We start from the raw sequence: 20104 nt of genomic DNA, 5'->3' as shown, positions 1-20104 counted from the left end.
CTCCTCCAATTGAACTTGTCTAGCATAAATCTTCAACAAGGATCATTCTTGGCAGGTCATGTGCAGAAGATGTGGCTAGAGTGGCCAGGAAATCCGCATGTGTGTTCTCACTTTTAGGAACATGCGTCAGGTTAAAGGATTCAAAGTTTGATTGCAGGCATTTGACCCGGCAGAGATATTCCTGCATTTTAGCATCTCTAGCTTCTAACTCACCCATCACTTGGCCAACGACCAATTTTGAGTCCGAGAACGCTTCCATTGCCTTTCCGCCCAATTTTTGAACCATCATCATTCCTTGAAGTAAAGCCTCGTACTCGGCCTCGTTGTTCGTAGCCGAGAACCCGAGTCTTAGCGATTTTTCAATGGCAATACCTTCGGGCGATATTAGAACTAGCCCAATTCCAGATCCTCTTTGGTTGGCCGTGCCGTCCATGTAAACCTCCCAACGCAAGATCTCTCGTGCTAAGATTGTGCAAACCGATTTTCCATCCATGTCTTCCTTCTCGATTACTGTTTCTACAGAGGGTTCAGCGAATTCTACAACTAAGTCCGTGAGGACTTGACTCTTGACAGAGGACCTAGGCATGTATTTAATGTCAAAAGCACCCAATAGTACACTCCACATGGCGATCCTTCCTGTGTAATCGACGCTTCGGAGCACCGATCGAAGGGGAAGCTGGGTTAAAACAATAACCGTATGTGCCTGAAAGTAACGAGGGAGCTTCCGCGTGGCATGCACTACTGCCAGAATTGCTTTCTCCAATGGTAAGTATTGCACTTCGGTCTCATGTAATGATTTACTTACGTAGTACACTGGTCGTTGTACTCCCTTGTCGTCTCGTATCAATACCAGGCTTACAACATGAGGGGCTACGGCTATGTATGCAAACAGTACCTCGTCTGCCTCAGGGCTAGACATGATGTGTGGTCGCGACAAGTATTCCTTAAGTTGCTGGAAGGCCTGGACACAATCCTCCAACCACTCAAACCCATTCTACTTATTTATCAAGAGGTAGAAAGATCGACATCGGTCTGCAGATCGTGATATGAACCAGTTTAATGCTGCGATCATGCCAGTGAGCTTTTGCACTTCTTTCGGATTCCGAGGAGCCTGTAGGCTGTTAATCGCTTTGATTTGATCTGGGCTTACTTCTATTCCCCTGTGGGTTACCATATAGCCTAGGAATTTCCCAGATCCGACCCCAAATGAACACTTGGAAGCATTGAGCCGTAACTTGTGCTCCCTTAAGATGTCAAAGATGATCTCCAAGTCTTTCACGTGCTCGGACCATTTTGCTTTTTACGGCCATATCGTCTATGTAGACTTCAATAACTTTGTCTAGTTGTGGTTCGAACATTCTGGTCATCATCCTTTGGTAAGTTGACCCTGCGTTCTTTAGTCCGAAAGTAGTGATAGTTTCTGACGGGTGTCATGAACGCCGTCTTCTCCTGATCCTCTAGTGCAAGGGGTCTCTGGTGATAGCCCTGGAAGGCGTCCAGGAAGCTCATTCGAGGGTGGCCTATAGTTGCATCCACCAATCGGTCAATTCGAGGTAAGGGGAATGGGTCCTTCGGGCATGCCTTATTCAGGTCTGTGAAGTCCACGCAGACTCGCCACTTCCTCATTTTCTTTCTCACCACCACCGTATTTGCCAGCCATTCAGGGTAAAAAACTTCTTTAATAGCTCCTGCCTTTTTCAGCTTCATCACTTCGTCTCTGACGGCATTGGCATGTTCCTTCGATGGGCGTCAGGATGGCTACTTCTTTGGAATAGAAGATGGATTAACATTCAAGTAGTGACAAATGAGACTAGGGTTAACCCCTGGGGCATCGTAAGCATCCCATGCAAAAATGTCAACATTTTTCCTTAGAAATCCAACCAGTTCCTCTTTTTCTTGAGGTGGTAACTCTGATCCGACCTGGAAAAATCTCTCGGGATCGTTTTCAACGGTAAACTTTTCCAAACTTTCACACCTTATCTCCTTGGCTAGCCCACTATTTTGCCCTGCCGAGGTGATTGATTGCTATAAGTTTTCGAAAGCCGAGGACTCAGCATTGGATCGGCGTGAGATGGCAGCCATCATACATTGCCTAGCCATGACTTGATTTCCACGAATCTCTTCCATTCAGCCTCCGGAGGGGTATTTTACCTTTTGATGAAGTGCAGAACATACGGCCTCCAGGGCATGGATCCATGGCCTGGCAACTATCGTTGTGTAGGGCGAGTAAGCATCAACCACGATAAAGTCCACCTCTATCACCTCTGACCCAGTTTATATGGGTAATCTGATCTGCCCATTTGGTACAACAGTCTTCCCTTCGAAGCTGACATGGGGAGAGTCATAAGCCGTCAAATCCACCGGCCTTAAGTTCAGCCCCTTGTACAGATCGGGGTACATTATCTCTACTGCGCTGCCTGGGTCTACTAGTACCCTCTTCATATCGAAACCTCCGATTCTCAGTGTAACCACTAAGGCATCGTCATAAGGTTGGATAGTTTCCCTTTTATCCTCGTCCGAGAAGCCCAATATTAAAGGGCTTCCCTTTTTAGACCTTTTAGATTCTCTTTCCCTGTCCTCGGCGAAGAGCCGAGCCACAGACAGCATCCTGGAAGGAAATGACCCGGTTCTTCCTGGAGTGGCGAGGATGACGTCTATCGTCCCCGCAGGAGGTCTTAATGATTCATCGTTTCGAGGTTCTTGTGTTGCCTGGCCCAGATGACCGCTTGAGGAGTGTAAAAGGTGACCTTCTCGAACTAGCTGATTAAGGTGATTCCATAGATTCCTGCAATCCTCAGTGGTATGCCCATGGTCCTGATGATAATGACAATACAGGTTCGGCTGCGCTTTGCAGGGTCCCCAGCCATTTTTCCCAGCCATCTGAAGAAGGGTTCATTCCTCACTTTCTCCAGAACTTGTTGTACTGGCTCTCTGAACACGGTACTAACGTTTGCATGTTGCTTTGTCCAGCCTGTCTCGAAAAATCTCTCCTCGGCTGGTTATGGTTATATCGTTCTGACCTGAAATCATTCGCTTTGGGGGGAATGATCTTCTCCTTTCCCTTTCCTTGTAGTTGATCTTCTTCCACCCTTTTGTACTTGTCAATCCTATCCATCAACTGATGAACGTTGGCAACTGGTTTACCAGTGAGAGATTTCCTTAAGCCATGCTCGGTTGGGAGATCGCTTTTGAATGTGCTAATAACGACATCATCATGGTTCTCATCCAACTCGTTATACATCTCCGAATATCTATCCGAATACGCCTTCAGGGTCTCTCCCTCGTGCATGGATAAGGACAATAACGAACTTAGGGGTCGAGGGACTCTGCTATTTGTAATAAAGCGAGAACAGAAAGCCTGAGTGAGCTGCTTATATGAGCCTATGGAATTTGTTTTCAGGCTGTTGAACCATCTCATCGCCATTGGTCCCAAGCTGGATGGGAAGACTTTGCACATTAGGGCTTCATTTTGCGAGTAGATAGCCATTTTTTGGTTAAATTAACTCACGTGCTCCATTGGGTCTGCTCGGCCGTTGTAGATAGCAAACGTAGGTTGATTGAAACGCTGAGGTAATTTAGCCCCTTCTATTCTGTACATGAAGGGTGATCTTGAAATCTGGTCTAGTGTCCTATTCATAGCATCGTTTCCCAAACCCTTGCTGGATAGGCTTTCATACTTTCGAACAGGACGAGACTCCTTCTCGTAAGAAAATGTTTCACTTGGGGGTGTTCTCGACCTCCATCGATAGCTCACGTCCTCCTCGTTAGAGGATGCATCTGAGCTAGAGGGAGACCGCTTTCGCTGCGCACGTCGCAACTTTCTTTTCAGGTCATCTATCTCTCGCTGCATGGCCTGATGATTGTTTCGCCTTTGGGATATGTGATTACCTATTTGGGTGCAACTTTGGCTCGTCTGGGTAGTATGTACGCTTCCCTCGTGATTCCTTCTGTTGCCTGGGTTGGAAGGATTATTTTGCCGCTAAGATTCAATGGGTTCTGTCTGTTGAGGGTTAGCCTGGTGGGGATTCTCCTGGTGTGGACTCAGTCCTGCCATGCTTAACCGTTGTGCTTTCTGACACTTAAGTTCTTCCCCCAAATGGCGCCAATTGTAGGGGCACAATTTTAATGGTCCAATCCTTGTCATTTAAGTCTTGGCCCAAGAAGTCCCACACAATGAATTTTTTTTGTAGAGTATGGGCTAAAGAACTTGGTTTCAGTTAACTTAGACAGTTTGTTGCATGGGTTAAGGAAATACAGAAACAAGAGCGAAAAAGATGGACGTGAAGAGAGATCCCTCTCAAGTGATCAGGCTCGAAACTTTATTCATAGGCATATATTCATACAGTAAAATTTCTCTCCTGTGCTCATTCCCTTTTTTTTTTTTTTTTTTTTTTTTTTTTCCTGTCCCTCTCTCTTGGGGGACTTTTACATATTATATAGGCCCTCTCCCATCATCTGGACTTTACACTTGTTGATCATCCAAACCCCTACTTGAGCACCTGTTCCATCAGACACCATTATCAATTCTTTGTGAGTTGCAGTGGCCAAGGTAGCACTGTTCAGGAGTCTTCTCTTCATTAATGTGGTCAAGAGAGTAGTTGTGATGCATTTAATGTGGTGGTGGCAGCTTTTGCTGAGATATTTCATGTTTCCTTCCTTTTTACATATTTGGAGGATGGATTACAGTGGTTGGGACGCATCTTTGATCCGGATTTTGCAATGTCCGGGAAGAATTACTCCTCGGACATGTTCTCTTTGCCCCAATGGGTCTAAATAAGGATTGTCTAGGCCACGATGTCTCTTCGGACGGACTGGTCCTCGGACGGGCCCAGGGCCCAGCCAACCTATTATTCTAGGCCGGTCCCCACAATATATATATATATATATATATATATATTTTTTTTTTTTGAGACAAAATTCAGAAAACAAAACTTTTTTTAGCAATTCACAAATGTATCCAAAGTGTGTTGTTGTTTCGTTCCTTTCTCGCTAACCACACAGACATTTGGGTACCAAATTCCAAACATTTGAATATCTCTACTATATTAACTTAACTTTTTATAAAAAATATAAAAAACTTATTACGGTTTTCTAACTTAAATTTTGTTGAGGTTCGTTTTTTAAAAGCCAAAAAATGTAAAGCCTAAGTTTATAACTCTACAGTCTACACGCCTAGGGACTATCTTTAAGGCCCAATCCCGTGAATGAGGCCCATCAACAAATATCATCACACTACACGCGGCCCATGGCTAAGCCAAACTTGTACCACGCTATGCCTCTATTAGATTTTACAGGTGTAAGTGTAACAAACTGGGATTAGGCAATTAATGTTTTCTAACAACAACAAAATCTTAATCCTAAAAGGAAAAAAAATAAAATTATAATACCTTAAAACATTTTCCATGGTCACCTTATCCTTGTCCATCGAATTGCCGAGTCATTAATTGAAGCATTATAAATTTGAGAGCATGGTTTCATGATGTAAACTACTATAGTTGAAATATTTCTTTTTTTGATACCAGTCAAAGGGAGTTAAACAAAGTTACAAAAGACTGGGTTGTACCAGCTTTGGTTCATAGGCATTGTACTTGCCCTTTTAGCTACAGACCAAACAAAATCTACCACTACATGAGGGACTAAAGTCACATTACAAAAAAGGCTATGTAGAACCAGAAAATTCAGATCAGCCATTCTAGTGATGTCAAGCCAATCTGTTGCCTTTTTTTTTTTTTTCCTAAAAGCCTGAACTAAGTTCCTACTATCTGTTAAGAACAAAACATGCTGGAAACCATGATTTCTTGCTTTAGTACCAGCTGCGACCATAGCTTCAAGCAGGACTCCTATGGATGAAATTGCTGTACTGCTAGCTAGACCAGAAAAGACACAAACTCCCTCCATATTGATGACATTATAGGCAAAGGCTCTCCTTTGATATTTTCTACGCCTAGCACCAGCACCTTGATATTTTCTACGCCTAGCACCAGCAATCTTGATGATCAACTGGCACTGTCCTGTTGGGTGTTGTTGTTGTGCAGTTGGTTGTTGTTCAGCATTTGGTCTTGTTGCATTTCTGCTGTCCTATGTATGACTGTTGAAGGTTTCTCTATACCTGCAAGAAAGAGATTGAGCTGTTAGAACAACTTCAAAAGGATTGGGATTAATTCCTTGGTGAATCACCCTGTTCCTGTGATTCCACAGACCATAATGTGGTGAAAATGGCCTGCAAGTAAGCCATATTGTTTTCCTCCTTTCGTTTATATTTGACCATCAAACAAGTTAGCCACTGTTGTATGGAAATGTTGTTGAAGTCAGAAGAGTGTATGGCTAATGTAGAACCATGCCAACAAGCTCTAGCAAAAGGGCACAACAAGAACAAGTGGGTTGAAGATTCCTCATCTGAGTTGCACAGAGGGCAGAAGCTGTCAGATGAGATGCCTGTGTGTTTTAGAGCAAGCATGGTTGGCAGACTATCTTGAAGGAGTTTCCACACGAAAGTGTTAATCTTCAAAGGGACCTGTACTTTCCAGATTAAGTCCCAAGCCCCTCTCTGATCCTGAGCTTGTTGGTAAGAACCTGCACCATCCTTCATCAATATATAATAGGCAATTTTGACTTGGTAAACTCCATCTTTTCTTTTGAATGTTTCCACATCATTTGATATTGAACAGCTCCAGTTTGGGAGATTGGAATCTGTAGGATCTTTTTTGCTTGGTGGTAAGGATACATAGTTGAAATATTTCAAGATCCAATAAATATTGTAAGTTGTTAAGTGAATCAGCCCTGAATTTTTATTTTATATTTTATTTTATTTGTTATTATTTTTTTGAGAATCACATGATGAAACTTTCATTGAGAATCATAAGCAAGGTCCTTTAAGGACAGCAAAACAATCTCATCTGGAGCATCCTACAGCCAAACTTGCATATTCTCTAATCTAGACTAGAGGCCATTTTAGTTTTCCCGAAATACTTTTGTAATAAATACTTGCCTTAAAGATTAAACAAAGATATGATAATTTGAAGAAACAGGCTTGAAGTTGAATTATAAACCAAGATCCACAAAGAATACTTAATTAAAAAAATGCTGCAAATAAGTGGGAACATGAATCTTAAAATAGCATGATCTTGATCCCGCTTCAGACCAATCAAAATTATGTCACAACTCATGTATCCAGAAATTAACGAATTAAAAATTAGGTGAGGGTACCAAAGAGTATGTCGATCATAGGCCCAATCATTTGCACCATACAACTTCAGTTACCTGACTTTGTTCGACATAGGAACACACTCAATTTGGTAGATAACATGTAAATGTGAAGGCTGTCCTTTCAAAAGTGGAAGTAGAAGCATACCAAAAGTGTACACATCAACCTTCTCAGTTGTTTCTCAAAAAACTGTCAATCAAAAAAGATAAAATATAATTACAGTTTCCAAAACTACTATCACTTTACTTGCAATTGATCTTTAGGAATAGATATAGAGAGTGAGAAATCTGTCAGCTCTGCAACATTGTTCTCATCCAATATAATGGTGGATGGCTTAATATTTCTATGGATAACAGGCCTAAAAAATGAATTAAAGGAGATATGTAACTGCATTAGCTATGCCCATTGCAATGCTTAACCTGCATTTCCATGGTAATGGATCTGAGATGACTCCCTCAATTGGATGGATATATGTGGAGAGAATACTGTCCCCTACAAATTCATACACTAGAATTGGAATATTGGTCTCTAAGCAGATGCTAATAGTTTTAGAACATTTTTGTGGACACTCATTTGTGTTCCAACCACAAAGTCTTTAATAGTGTCTTCAACTTCAAAATCCCAAAGAAATTCTCCTTTGTACTTTTTAACTGAAATTAAGCAGCCTTCTAGAGAGCCCTTGTAAAATTCAAAACTAAGCAAGGGTCATGGTAGTTTGTTTCTCTTCTGAGCTCTTCAGCAGAGAAGACATGGATAGGATTGCTTTTCCCATTGCAAAAGGCAATTGGCTCCTCTAATAATAGTCTTCCATTCTTCATAAATGGTGCCTTCCCTTTTGCTTTCCTCTTCATTTTCAAACATGAATTCATCTTATCCACCAAACCCTTAGATTACAGATAGGAATATTAATACACATATTTCATATGTTAAGACATGAAGAGGCTATAATCTGGCATTAAATAAAGAAACTTGGAGGCCATTGATCAATCTTTGCTTAGAGATCATGATGGTCATGCTCATGCACAATTCAGAGTATTAAACCAACAGTATTCTGCCATTATGTAAATCATGAATTGCATGATTTTGAAACATATTACCTACCTAAGTATGAAAAAAGTTATTATTATTGTTTTTATAATTATTTTGATAATTGGATAGCACAATGGAGGAGGGGAGATTTGAACTTGGTTCTCCTAATAAAGGAGAGCAAGCTATGCCGTTGAGCTAAAAGTCTCTTGGCCAAAAATGTTACTGAATTACTGATGGTCCAGGCTGACTATTCTCCTAACTATGAACATCATACAAGAGCTTGGATCAATTGGTACTTGTTTTGGCAAGAAATATTCTATAAAACCATAACAGATTTTTCATGGACTCTTTTATCTATCGAATTTCTTAGTCTTTTGAAGCCATATAAATTTGAGGGCTTTGGTTCCATGAGATAAACTACAAAAATGAACCATATCAAGAACCAAATACCATAAAGTGGTTATTTTGCCTAGAGTTCAATTTTACTGAAAGTACTTCCAAAAATAAAAATCCCTTGGGATTTACAGATGTGATAAATATGAACATAGATCCAATTAAGACAATGTTTGATTATGTAGCAGCAAATCAATAAGAACAGTTTTTTAAACATATCATATGACCTGATTACAGAAGTCTTAAAATAGTATGATCTTAATCCTGCTTTAGACGCATTCATAGATATATTACAAGTCATCCAGAAATGAAATAGAACCTCTAATACTACCTATTGATAAGGACACATTGGACCGCCCAAAAGTTCATACAAACATTGGACCGCCCAAAAGTTCATACAATCATATTTCATAGGTATGCAGACACAAATGTAATTGAAAATTCAGTGGTGAAGAGAATGTACCTGTGAAGAACCCACAGAGAGAGAGAGTTTCAGCTATAAAATGTGAAGCAGAACAAACTTATATCAGATTTTGCTAGCTTGTGGATGTGGAAGTCTTAACAAACTTAATATTTTATAAGCTATATCGTGTAAAACCTGTAAAAGATTATATTCAAAGTGTATAGGAAAAAAAAAAAACTTCCTAGTCCACTTAAGAAAGATCATCACAATTAAGAATACCAATCCGGAAATTGAGAAATTTCATCACAATGACTTGGCAGTTTCCTTGGACTTTCTCTTCAATACCTTCACCTAATACAAGTGTGTGTTGTACCTGGTTGAGAGCCAAACCAAAAACAGGGTGTAAAAAGATTAAATTTGTGGATCAGGTTTCTCAACATTGTTTTTTTTAGTTATGGGGTGAGGTTTTGCATGTTGGTTATATTTCTTTCAATTGCATGGCTCCAACAAATAGAAATCTAATATCAAAATATTGACTTCACATACTTTTTTTAATTGCATGCATGGCTCATTGACCAAATCAGACTACTAAACCTGGATCATTTAGGGTAAATTTGTCCACAAAATATAAAATCTATTAATTTAGAATTAGAACAAACCCTAATGATTTCGTTTCGGTCCAACCTTAGTTGTATAAATGCAACATAAGAAATTTTGTGGACTAAGTTGTGACATGGCCAAATCACAAGGGGGAAAACTGTTTACCCAATAAATTATTCTGGATTTCTGTGAAAGCAGGGAGTCCGAGTTGGATTTTACTAAGTGCCTATAGGCTATATGTCACGTTAAATATTTGAGAACTATCTGGACTATTGTTAAATTTGTTCACAATCTCTGTGTAAATTGTGCTTTAGGTATAATTGTCTAATAAAATCTCACCGTTTTCTTCTTTGGAGCTTGGGCTGAACTGAATCTGATAGACCATATTGTTGGGATTGTCTGTGTTTAGAAATTTGTTAGGTTTTATTGGGCAGATATGCTCACTTTTCAGTTTTAAACTGGTGAAGAATACTGCACTGTCTCAGGCATATATCATCTTATGATTGGCAAACTTGAATCAGGGTATGGGAAACCACCAAAAACATAAATGTTTTTTTTCCTACTTCAGCGGTATTTCAAAGGGCACTAATGTATTGCTATTGAGTTGCCAATGGAATCCAACTAAGTTTCTAACTTTTAACTGCATGTTCAATCATAATAACGCTGCCAATTTGTATAGTGACACCATTATTGTAGACAATTTCATACCTCCACCTGCAACTTTAAAACACAAAGGTGTAATATAATTCAATAACAAAGTTGCAACTTGGAACATATATTTCTACTTTAGGTATACATTTGTTTTATTGCAGACAGGAACAACGATGAATTTGGATGAAAAAAAGATAACAAGGACATAAGATAGACCAATCAATTCCCAAAAGTTGATTTGCCACATCAATCATTGTTGTCGGCAGGGAAAGTTGATAGGAATGTGGGTGAGGGCATAACTGTTAGTTACGAGCTGGAGGAGTTAGACCCAAAGAGAATACTGAGAATTTTGCAGCCCAACCATTGATGCTACAATTTAAGATTGGAGAATTCTATAAGAGTATCAGCTGAGGATAGGAGGCCCTTATGAAATAAACATCTAGAAATAGTTGGCTCAATAGGGGGTAACAATACTGCATTCTTTCATCAAGCAGTTAAAATAAGTTATGCTAAAAGCTCAATACTTTTTCTGACCGGTGATTAGAGGAATAAGAGAACAGATCCTCAATAGGTGAAATAATAAAATGTGTTGTGAGTGGAAAAAGTTTGGCTGCAAACATGTTTGGAGCCATCTTTTTTCAGTCCACTATGTGGCAATTAAAGAGACCATCTATGTGTAATTTTAGTCACATGACTTAGTTAATGAGTCATGTGACTTGTTTAAATAATACACATGAAAATCTTATAAATCAAAACGTAATGGGTTGGAAAAGATAGTTCCAAACATGTTTGGATCCAAGCTTTGTTCAAGGTATTATTATTAAAATTTGTTAGGCACCTTTGAGGGGCATTTGGCTCAAGAAATATGGGGAGACTTTCAGCAGGTTCTACACTTCCAAATTGCAATAGATTGCAAAGAAAATTTGTAAATGCCAGTTCCAAGTTTGGAGATCTAGTAGACTATGTTTTCTTTGGATGGAGAGAAGGCCCCAGGCCCTGATGGGTTGACAGCTTGTTTTTTTTATTTTATTTATAAACTTGGCCTGTTATCCCTTCAGATGTAGTCCATGCCATCCAATCATTCTTCAATTCACGTAGGTTACTTGGAGAGGTGAATGCAACAATTATTACTCTTCTCTATAAAGTGAGCAATCCTTCAAGTTTGGGCCATGGGGGAATTATAGACCAATTTTTTTGTTGAAGTATAATTTATAAGCGCATCACAAAGAACTTGACTAAGACTTAAAGCATGCTTGAATGATATCATTAGTCCCAACCAAACTGCCATTGTGCTTGGCTGGAATATAGCAGAAAATGTGCTATTAGCTCATGAAATTTTTAAGAACTACTCTACCATAGAGAATAAGGCCAAGACAGGTGTACCATCAAGGTGGAAATTAGGAAAGCTTATGATTCAATGGAAAATCTGGAACGATAGTTTACTTTTTATTGCCTTCAAGTTGTGAATTTTATTACCACTCCTACATATTATGTGACTGTAAATGGAGGACTAGCTGGTTATTTTCAAGGAGCCAAGGGGATGAGACAAATGTATCCATTGTCCAATTATTTGTTTTTGCTGGCAATGGAGTTCCTTAAAGTGCTAAAAAAAGGATTCTTGGTTGCAAGGAATTCAAACTCCATCCCAGATGTGAGAATATGCGGCATATTAATCTTTATTTTGAAGACAACTGAATGATTTTCATGAGAGCTTATCTACTCCCAATTCAGTGAGCGAAAAGCATTTTGAAGACTTTAAAGTGATTTATGGCTTGTAGATTAATACTCTAAAAGTAAAGTATTTTGTACAGGTGTATCTACAAATCTAAAGAACCAGATTTTGGATGCTCTTCACTTTAAGCAAAAGTAGTCTCCCAATTAGATATCTAGGTATGCCTCTAGTCCCTGGTAAGCTGAGCTATCATGATTGTAGGCCCATAATTGAGAAAATAACAAGAAGAATAAATGCTTGCACATTTTCATACTTATCCTCTGTAGGCATATTGAGGTTATTACAATCCGTCTTGTATAGTGTCTTTGGGAGGTGAGTGAGTGATATTGTTGCTTTTTCTAGGTAATTTAACACAAGATTTATGAAGGAAAAAGCTACACTTTGCACAACTATAAGGTGGAGGCAGAATGACCCACATTTGCCTGGCAGATTCTTTTGTCATTCTAAACAAAATAATGTTTAATGGAATACAATCTTAAGTGCAGCTAAAGCCATGCCAAAGAAGTCGGCCATTTTGTCAAACACCAGTTGAGCAAGACACATTCCCTCCACCACATTGGAGTAACTAGATGATCCAAACCACGATACAGACCTTTATACCAATTGGGTTTTTGATCTTGTAAGAAAAATATCTCCATAGTCATGAAAAAAAAATTTGTTCCGATTCAAACGTCACACATCCATCGCCTACCTACCTTTTGTAACGATTGCTCTGTGCCTAAGTTATAACAATGGCATTAAAAGTTGAACTTGTACTGATTGTGTACAAGCAAGAACATGAGCAAACAAAAACACAGTATAGATATTTAAGTATTTAACTCCAAAAAGTGAAAAACTCCCAAAACTTAAAAATAAATAAAATAAGAAAATAAGATTCCCAAAAAGAATGTAGGGGTGTAAGAGAGAAGGTACCTGAGAATAAGATGTTGAAAGCATCGATTCTCTAAATTACCAACCAATATTTATTAAACTATTGTTATTGAACCCCCACTAGAGAATAAAAGACTATCTGCATCTGCACATAACAGAAAAAAAAAGGAAGAGTGTACACCAAAAAAAGGAAAAATTGATTCAAATATGACCAAATGGAAATTGCAATAATGCGGTAAAATGAAATTCACAAAATTTGTAAAAATGCATCACTCAAAAACAACGCTCTAAAGCTTGGTACAAGCAAATGAAAGTTTGAGTATAATCATATACTTTAGGGCTTGGTACGAGAAAATGAAAGTTTGAGTATAATCATATACTATAGGCTATAGCTTGTGCTCCAAAAGAATGCCAATTGGTTCCTTAACCTCATTCCATCTCTCAAAGACTATAAATATTGGAACAAAAATAAAATAATATAAAAGGCCCAAATTTAGATCAAATCAACACTTAGTCCAAATATTAGAACTGCCAAGCCTAATGTTAAGTTTGTGTCTACTAGTGTCTGGAGTAGCGACCCACCCTTCTTGTAAGTGCCAACATCTTCACTGGAAACAGACAGTCTATGAACCATCCTTGTTATCCACAAACAAGGTTATAAAATGAATTCTGGAATTGCTCTACTATTTCAACTTTAACCAGCTTTGGCATCTTCAGAGCTCACTAATCAGTTATAGAGTGGAAAACTAAAAGATTACACAAATATATGCAATTCATTATTTGCAACAATAAATGAAATGCTGAGTTACATATGTAACAAACCATCAAAGGTTATACAAAAATTAAACCATTATAATGAATAAATAGTACACACCATTTCCCCCTTTCAATTTAAAGAAATCTGTCGCCTTCACATGCTTGTCAGAAAATTTGCATGCAATTCAAACGAATATATAGTACATACTTTTAATTCCTTTGTGAATGTCTGACACTCAGTAGAATACTTTCACAAAATACATGACTTTAATAAATCCTAATCTTGTTAGACATATACACCATATTCTGAAAGTATAGTGGTTCAAAGGATATATAAGATCGAAACTCTTACAATATTTCTCAGGTCAACAGATGAGTGAAGAAACAATTTCTACATGGATGGTGACATCATATCTCCAATGCTCCAGTGGGCCCACTGCCAAAAGAACATTAATAGCACATAAGAGAAGTAAACAAAAATAAAACGACTTAATTGATTACAAAATCATAGGAAAACCAACATTTCTTGGTTTGGCTACCTGCTTTTGTGGATTCTTATCTTCTCTAAGACTGCATATTTGCCTTGACAGGTATTTTGAAGGCCACAACTTTCCCCTCTATCTAAGACGATTTCTCCATACTTGGAAAGCAGTAGAGTTAATAGTTTTGGCATATCAGGTATTATTTAAGCAAAATAGTAGACACCTTTTAGAAGAAAAGGCCAGCCTCACATTTTACTAACAATAACTTCTAGGAAATTCTATATACTTTCAGAGAATTTGTATTTAGGAATAACAATTAATTATGGTTGCTACAAAATAACAAGCAAATTTTCCAAAAACAATGCGGCATTTTAAATTTGATCCTAAACTACTTGTATACTTTTAATTTAAGCAATTTAAGAGGTATCTAAGGTTTTTTTCTTCAAAAAGACCTCCAAACACCATCCATAGCCCCAAAATGGTCACATCATCGGGAATTGACCAATGTCCTAACAACTAAACAAACATAAACACCAACAACCAGCTCATATGATGTTCAAGAATCCAAACATACTAAAACAAATAGAGAAAAACTCACCTCAAGGTTAGTGCCAGCATCCAGATTGGTTGGTTCAAATCAATGGAGAATTTAGCAGGTTGCTTGAAGGACTAAAAATTAAATTTAGTAAATGTGACAATATATTAAATGTTGTGGGCATTTGAGAGGTACAAAACAACAATCCTAATAAGCTAAGCTTAAGTTCAAAAGTAAATAAAATAAAATAAATAGAATAAGAATTACAAATTTCATGCACCAAAAATTCTGTCTACTATGTTTAGTATAGCATAAAAATTTAAACAACAGTTTTCTTTCTATAAACAATAATAGAGCATCTAGAAATTACATTGGGCACATTGATAAATCAAATCTTTGAAAGAAGTATTGCATCTATTACATTGAGGGCGGCCTTTGATTTCCTCAATGAAATTAAAGGTGTGTAGGTGACAAACAAATGTGTAAGAACCTCCAGGCAGATGGCCATTATATGTGTTACTTGAGATTTGGGTTTTCCCCAAGAATACATTTGGTATGTGAAGGATAACTGCAATTTGCACAATAATAGAACCAATGTTTTGGGTCTCGTTCATCTTCACAAATATCACAATAATATTCACCGGAGTCATCTTCAACAGTATAACAGAGAGTGAAGGGATGCTCATGTTGTTTGTACCTTGCGGCTTGTGGTAGTGTAGCACATTTGAAGTCCAAAGCAAAGTCACAAGTGGTACAACGGAATATTGGGAAAATTTTAGAATCACAACAACTACAATTATGTTTAGATTCTATGCTTGAGAGAAGAAGTTGATGCTCATGACCATGATGGATAAGGATATCTGAGACTAAACTACATGAAACATCAAGACTAAACCTGCATCTCTCACAACTATAGTTGAATCCACTGCCTTTGCACTTACAAGCTCTACACATAAATGTATTCCAATAATCAGTTGAACTTGGGAAGAGGGTGAGTAAGTGTTGATGAAGTGGGTGTTGTTTTTTTCTAGGTAATTTAGCACAAGATTCATGTAGAAAGAAGCTACAATTTACACAAGTATAAAAGGGAGGAAAAATGGCTTGTACGCACCCGTTGCATTTTTCAATATTTAGTACTTCATCATCCGAAAGCTTTAAATCATGCCCATGACTAAAGTGTTGGATTTCTGTGACTATTTTAGTTCCGTCCTCCCTCACTTTGATATCTTTGACTTTGTAAGCTGCTGAGTCAACAGATTGATCGAGCTCTAAATCTTCATTTTCCTTCTCTTTAAGTTTCAGCAAATCTATGTTCTCCCTATATCTGTAGTCCGCAGCACAATCGAGATGGGCAATGAAATCGCATTCGGAGCAATAGTAAAACCCAGAGTTTGTGTTCACTTTTTGAGCACAGCGCTTACAAAATCGGAAGTCGGATTGATGGAGCTCAACTTCAAGAAAAGAATGAGTGAGGTGGAGGGGGTGCCTGTGATATTCAACTTTGAGTGTGCGTGGCAAAGAAGCACAAGTATTATGAATGCAATAACTACATAGGGCACACTGATTAGGTATTCCTTTGACTTCTTCGCCACAAAGGTCACAAGTGTACGTCATCCACTTCCAAAGGGGAGTTAATGGGTGGTGGTGGACTTCAGATTCGATGGTGGGTGGTAAGGAAGCACATGTGACGTGAAGGTTGAAGTCGCAGCGGTAACAGCGATAAGTGTATTGTCAGCGAGATTCATTGCAGACTTGGCATTTGGTCTTTTGTTTGTGTTCTTCTTCTTCAGGATAATGTGTCTTTTCATCGAAGAGAATGAGAGGATGAATTGGGTGCAAGGGATGGTGCATCCCAAGGGGCAATTCCGCACATGATTTATGAACGTCAAGGCGGTAAAATTCCCATATCCGACGGTAGCTAGGACCATAAATTGATTCTTGGCACCCCCAACAAAGTTTTCCACTTCTGTCGTCTGGATTGAAGACCCAGGGATGCTTTGAATCGCAAAATTGTGGAAGCTGCTGCGGCGGCGGCGGCTGCCGTAGCCATGTGGCTAAAACCTTTTTCAATGATATGCACAGTCACAGTAACAATCATCAAATTAGTTAAGAGAAAAAGAAAGAAAAGGGCATCAGATTCAGATGAGACACAAAGGGGGGTGGGTAGGTGACATTGAGATTCACATTAATATACGAAAAGAAACAGAGAGAGAAGAGGCAGGCAGTGATGGTGATAGTGATGCCTGCTTACCCAAAAAAAAAAAAAAAAGATAGTGATGCGTGACAATTGGTATCGAATCAATCTAACAACACACCATTTTCTTAAATTTTGATGTAAAATGACCGATTTGGAGTTTGGTAGCGAGATAGAGAGATACTGAGGTGACTATACATATATTAATAACAAAAAGATTCCAAGCTTTTGGTTTGGGTTCGTACCGTTACTTACAGAGAGAGTATAAGCTGCAGCACATCAGGTGTACGACCTCTTTTTTTTTTTTTTTTTTTTAATGGGAATCAGGTGTTCGACTTTGTTTTAAAGAATGGGTTTGCAGTTTGCACAGCTGGGTTTTTTCGGGATTGAGTGAGTCTAATAAAAGTAAGTAAAGAAATTGGATTTACAATGAAATTAGGAAATTTTGACCTCATCGTTTATAACTTAAAATACCCACCCGGCATGGGTTGGGCCGGGTGGGTGGCAATGTTAGAAGGTGAAGAACTTAACACTATTGTATTGACATATATAGGAAGCCTTTTAACTAATTTCTTAAAATTTCAAATAAGTAAAATAAATTGATAATTTTTTTAATTAAAAGCAATGCACCTAATAAGTTAAAAATAAATATTATGTCAATTGTCATTTTTTACTTTATTCTTTCCATTTTATGTCAACTGTCATCATTCATGAAAATGTCTATCCCTATTTTAAGTTTATCTTTATTCAGTATATCAAGTAAAGAGTGAAGCTAAGTTTGCCTTCATATTTGATACAGTTTATTTTTTAGGCAAGTTTTTACTTAATCCAGATCAACTAATACAACTCAAAACAACAAAGCTAATCCAACAAAACCTTCAAGAGAAATTTTAGCAAGAAATTTTATTTGGATATACAAAAATGAAAGAGTGAAATTGTTTAGAATTTCACATAAAGCTTACACGAACATGGTTCAATGTTACTCTAATTTTACCATTAGAAATGCAACAAGGTAATTTCTTATTTGTAATTGTATAGTTTCTTCTCGAAACAAGGTATGCCTTTTTTCCATTTAATCATTCTCTTAATCTTTTTATTTATTTATAATTTTTTGGTTGTTCAATCTATCACTCCCTTAATCTTTATGTCTTTTAATATTTTGACAAGAGTTTTAAAGCCGAATAGCATTGCTGGATGTTCTTGATGAAGAAAATTTAGGTTCAAAAACTCTCTTCCCCACATATGATAAATAGAGGGGAAAAAAAATGAGTTGTTAACGATTGTGAAGGAATGTAAACTATCTTACTATCAATATGAGACAAAATGAATATTTGATAAGGAATGGATTCAAGTTAGACTTTGGGTAACTTTTACAAAAATTATACTCCTCAAAACTTTTTTTTTTAATAACAATAGTTTGCTAAACCCACTGTGAAATGAATTTCTTTTCTACAACCATCTTGCTAAGGTGATTTATTACTATTATTTTTTTCAAATATAAAGGTAATTAGGCATATAAAACTTACTAATCTATAAAGAGTTATTATAGGTTTTTATTTAGAATAATCAAAATAATAGAAGGCATAAATTTAGATAATCGAAATAATAGAAAGCATAAATTTAGCATTTAATAAAATAGATGGACATGTGACATGTTTTTATTTGTGAAGTATATAGTGGAGCAGTAAAAGTGGGATAGAAAATTTGGACTTGAAAGAAATAAGTTATTTAAGTGATATACATTTTACCAAACGTATATTAAATGTAACATAAACTAAACCATTTAGCAATAATATGTCTCACACAAATAGTGTCAATTTTAAGTGCAATGAAATTTTACCACATCTGACATCTATATGACAAATTTTAAGTAAGCAAAGCACTCCATCATTTCTAAATAACAATTGAAAAAATAACACACACATACACGCATATATATATGAACAAATTTATAAAATCAAATATCAATACTTACTATACGACCCATATTTTGGCTTCAAAACACCCTAAGAAAGGTCCCAAGTTAGCCTCAATTGTAGTTTTGTGAAAGCCAAATTTGTAGAACTCATTTAGAACTTCTATTATATATAGAGGATTATTATGCCATTGTGCCAAAAAGAGAGAAGTAGGCAAAGCAAAGCATTTATGCTTGCTTGCCACTTTAGACTTGTATGACTTGTGTGGAACAAGAGAAATAAGGTTAGGCATTTACGATTTGCTTGCCAAATTAGACTTATATTCTCTCTTTAATTTAATCTTTTTTTGATCCATGTCCAGAATTCTTACTACCATTTACATTTTCTTTCTTTTTGCTTGCTTGTCCGTACTAACACTTTCCACTATTACATAATTGCAACTGGTAAGACCTGTTCAATCACCACTACCACTACAGATAAAATTAACTTGATCTTCCACCAAAAGAGAAAAACTATTTGCAAGTGCAAAAAATGTCAAAATTGTTGGTGGCTTACCAGTAAATTAATGAATCAACACACTTAATCCCAACCAAAATTGCTTAATTGTAGAAGAAAGGCGCATACATTTACACATTTTGGATGTAAATTTTGACAAATCCACCATTGGTTTATATATATTTTTTCTTATATCTTTTATTCTTGCCAAATTTCCAAAAGATCAAAGATCAATAGTTATGTCATTAATCAAACATTTAAATTTCAAGTTTTTGTAATTTAAAATTATGCAAGAAAAAATAAGTTTAAAAAATAGAATAGTAAATAACAGCTGATTGACAATAATTTAATTTGTGTTAAAAAAAAAAAAAAAGAACATGCATTTCAATAGTTAGATTTTCAAAATATGTAATCATGTTAATTTTTTTAGTGAGAGTTGTAACTATTGTGTAGCCATACTTTTCCTTTTTAAAAAAAAAAAAAAAAAGTCAAAATAGATTTTTACCCTATTAGATTAAATCACAAGTAAAAAGTAAAGAATAAGTTAGGTATATATAATGATAATAAAGTTTCATAATGTTTTTTTTTCTTTCCTAATATTCGTTCTCCATACATTTAACATCCAAGAAAAGAAAGAGATCATTTGATTCCTTTCTTTTCTTTTTCATTACACATCAATTCATTCCTTCTTAGAGCATCCACATCCGGATTCTAAATCCCATCTTATTTTACCATCCCAAAAAGCTACTTTATCAATTATACCATACCATTTTACAATACACCCACCATCCCAAAATTCTATTATTCTACCATCTTAAAAAAATATTATTTTTTTAATCTTTTT

At 36.8% G+C, this 20104-nt stretch overlaps 1 protein-coding gene and 1 pseudogene across 1 annotated transcript in view; both read right to left on the bottom strand.

Moving 5' to 3' along the window:
• LOC126717012 (cullin-1-like) overlaps positions 1 to 20104 on the bottom strand; it is a 75046-nt gene that overhangs the window by 30269 nt on the left and 24673 nt on the right. The gene's annotated exons all lie outside the window — the stretch shown is intronic.
• LOC126717013 (non-functional pseudokinase ZED1-like) lies at positions 7421 to 10902 on the bottom strand (annotated as a pseudogene).

This window comes from Quercus robur, chromosome 3, assembly GCF_932294415.1.
Source record: "Quercus robur chromosome 3, dhQueRobu3.1, whole genome shotgun sequence".
Classification (NCBI taxonomy): domain Eukaryota; kingdom Viridiplantae; phylum Streptophyta; class Magnoliopsida; order Fagales; family Fagaceae; genus Quercus; species Quercus robur.
This window is presented reverse-complemented; position numbering and strand designations above follow the sequence as displayed.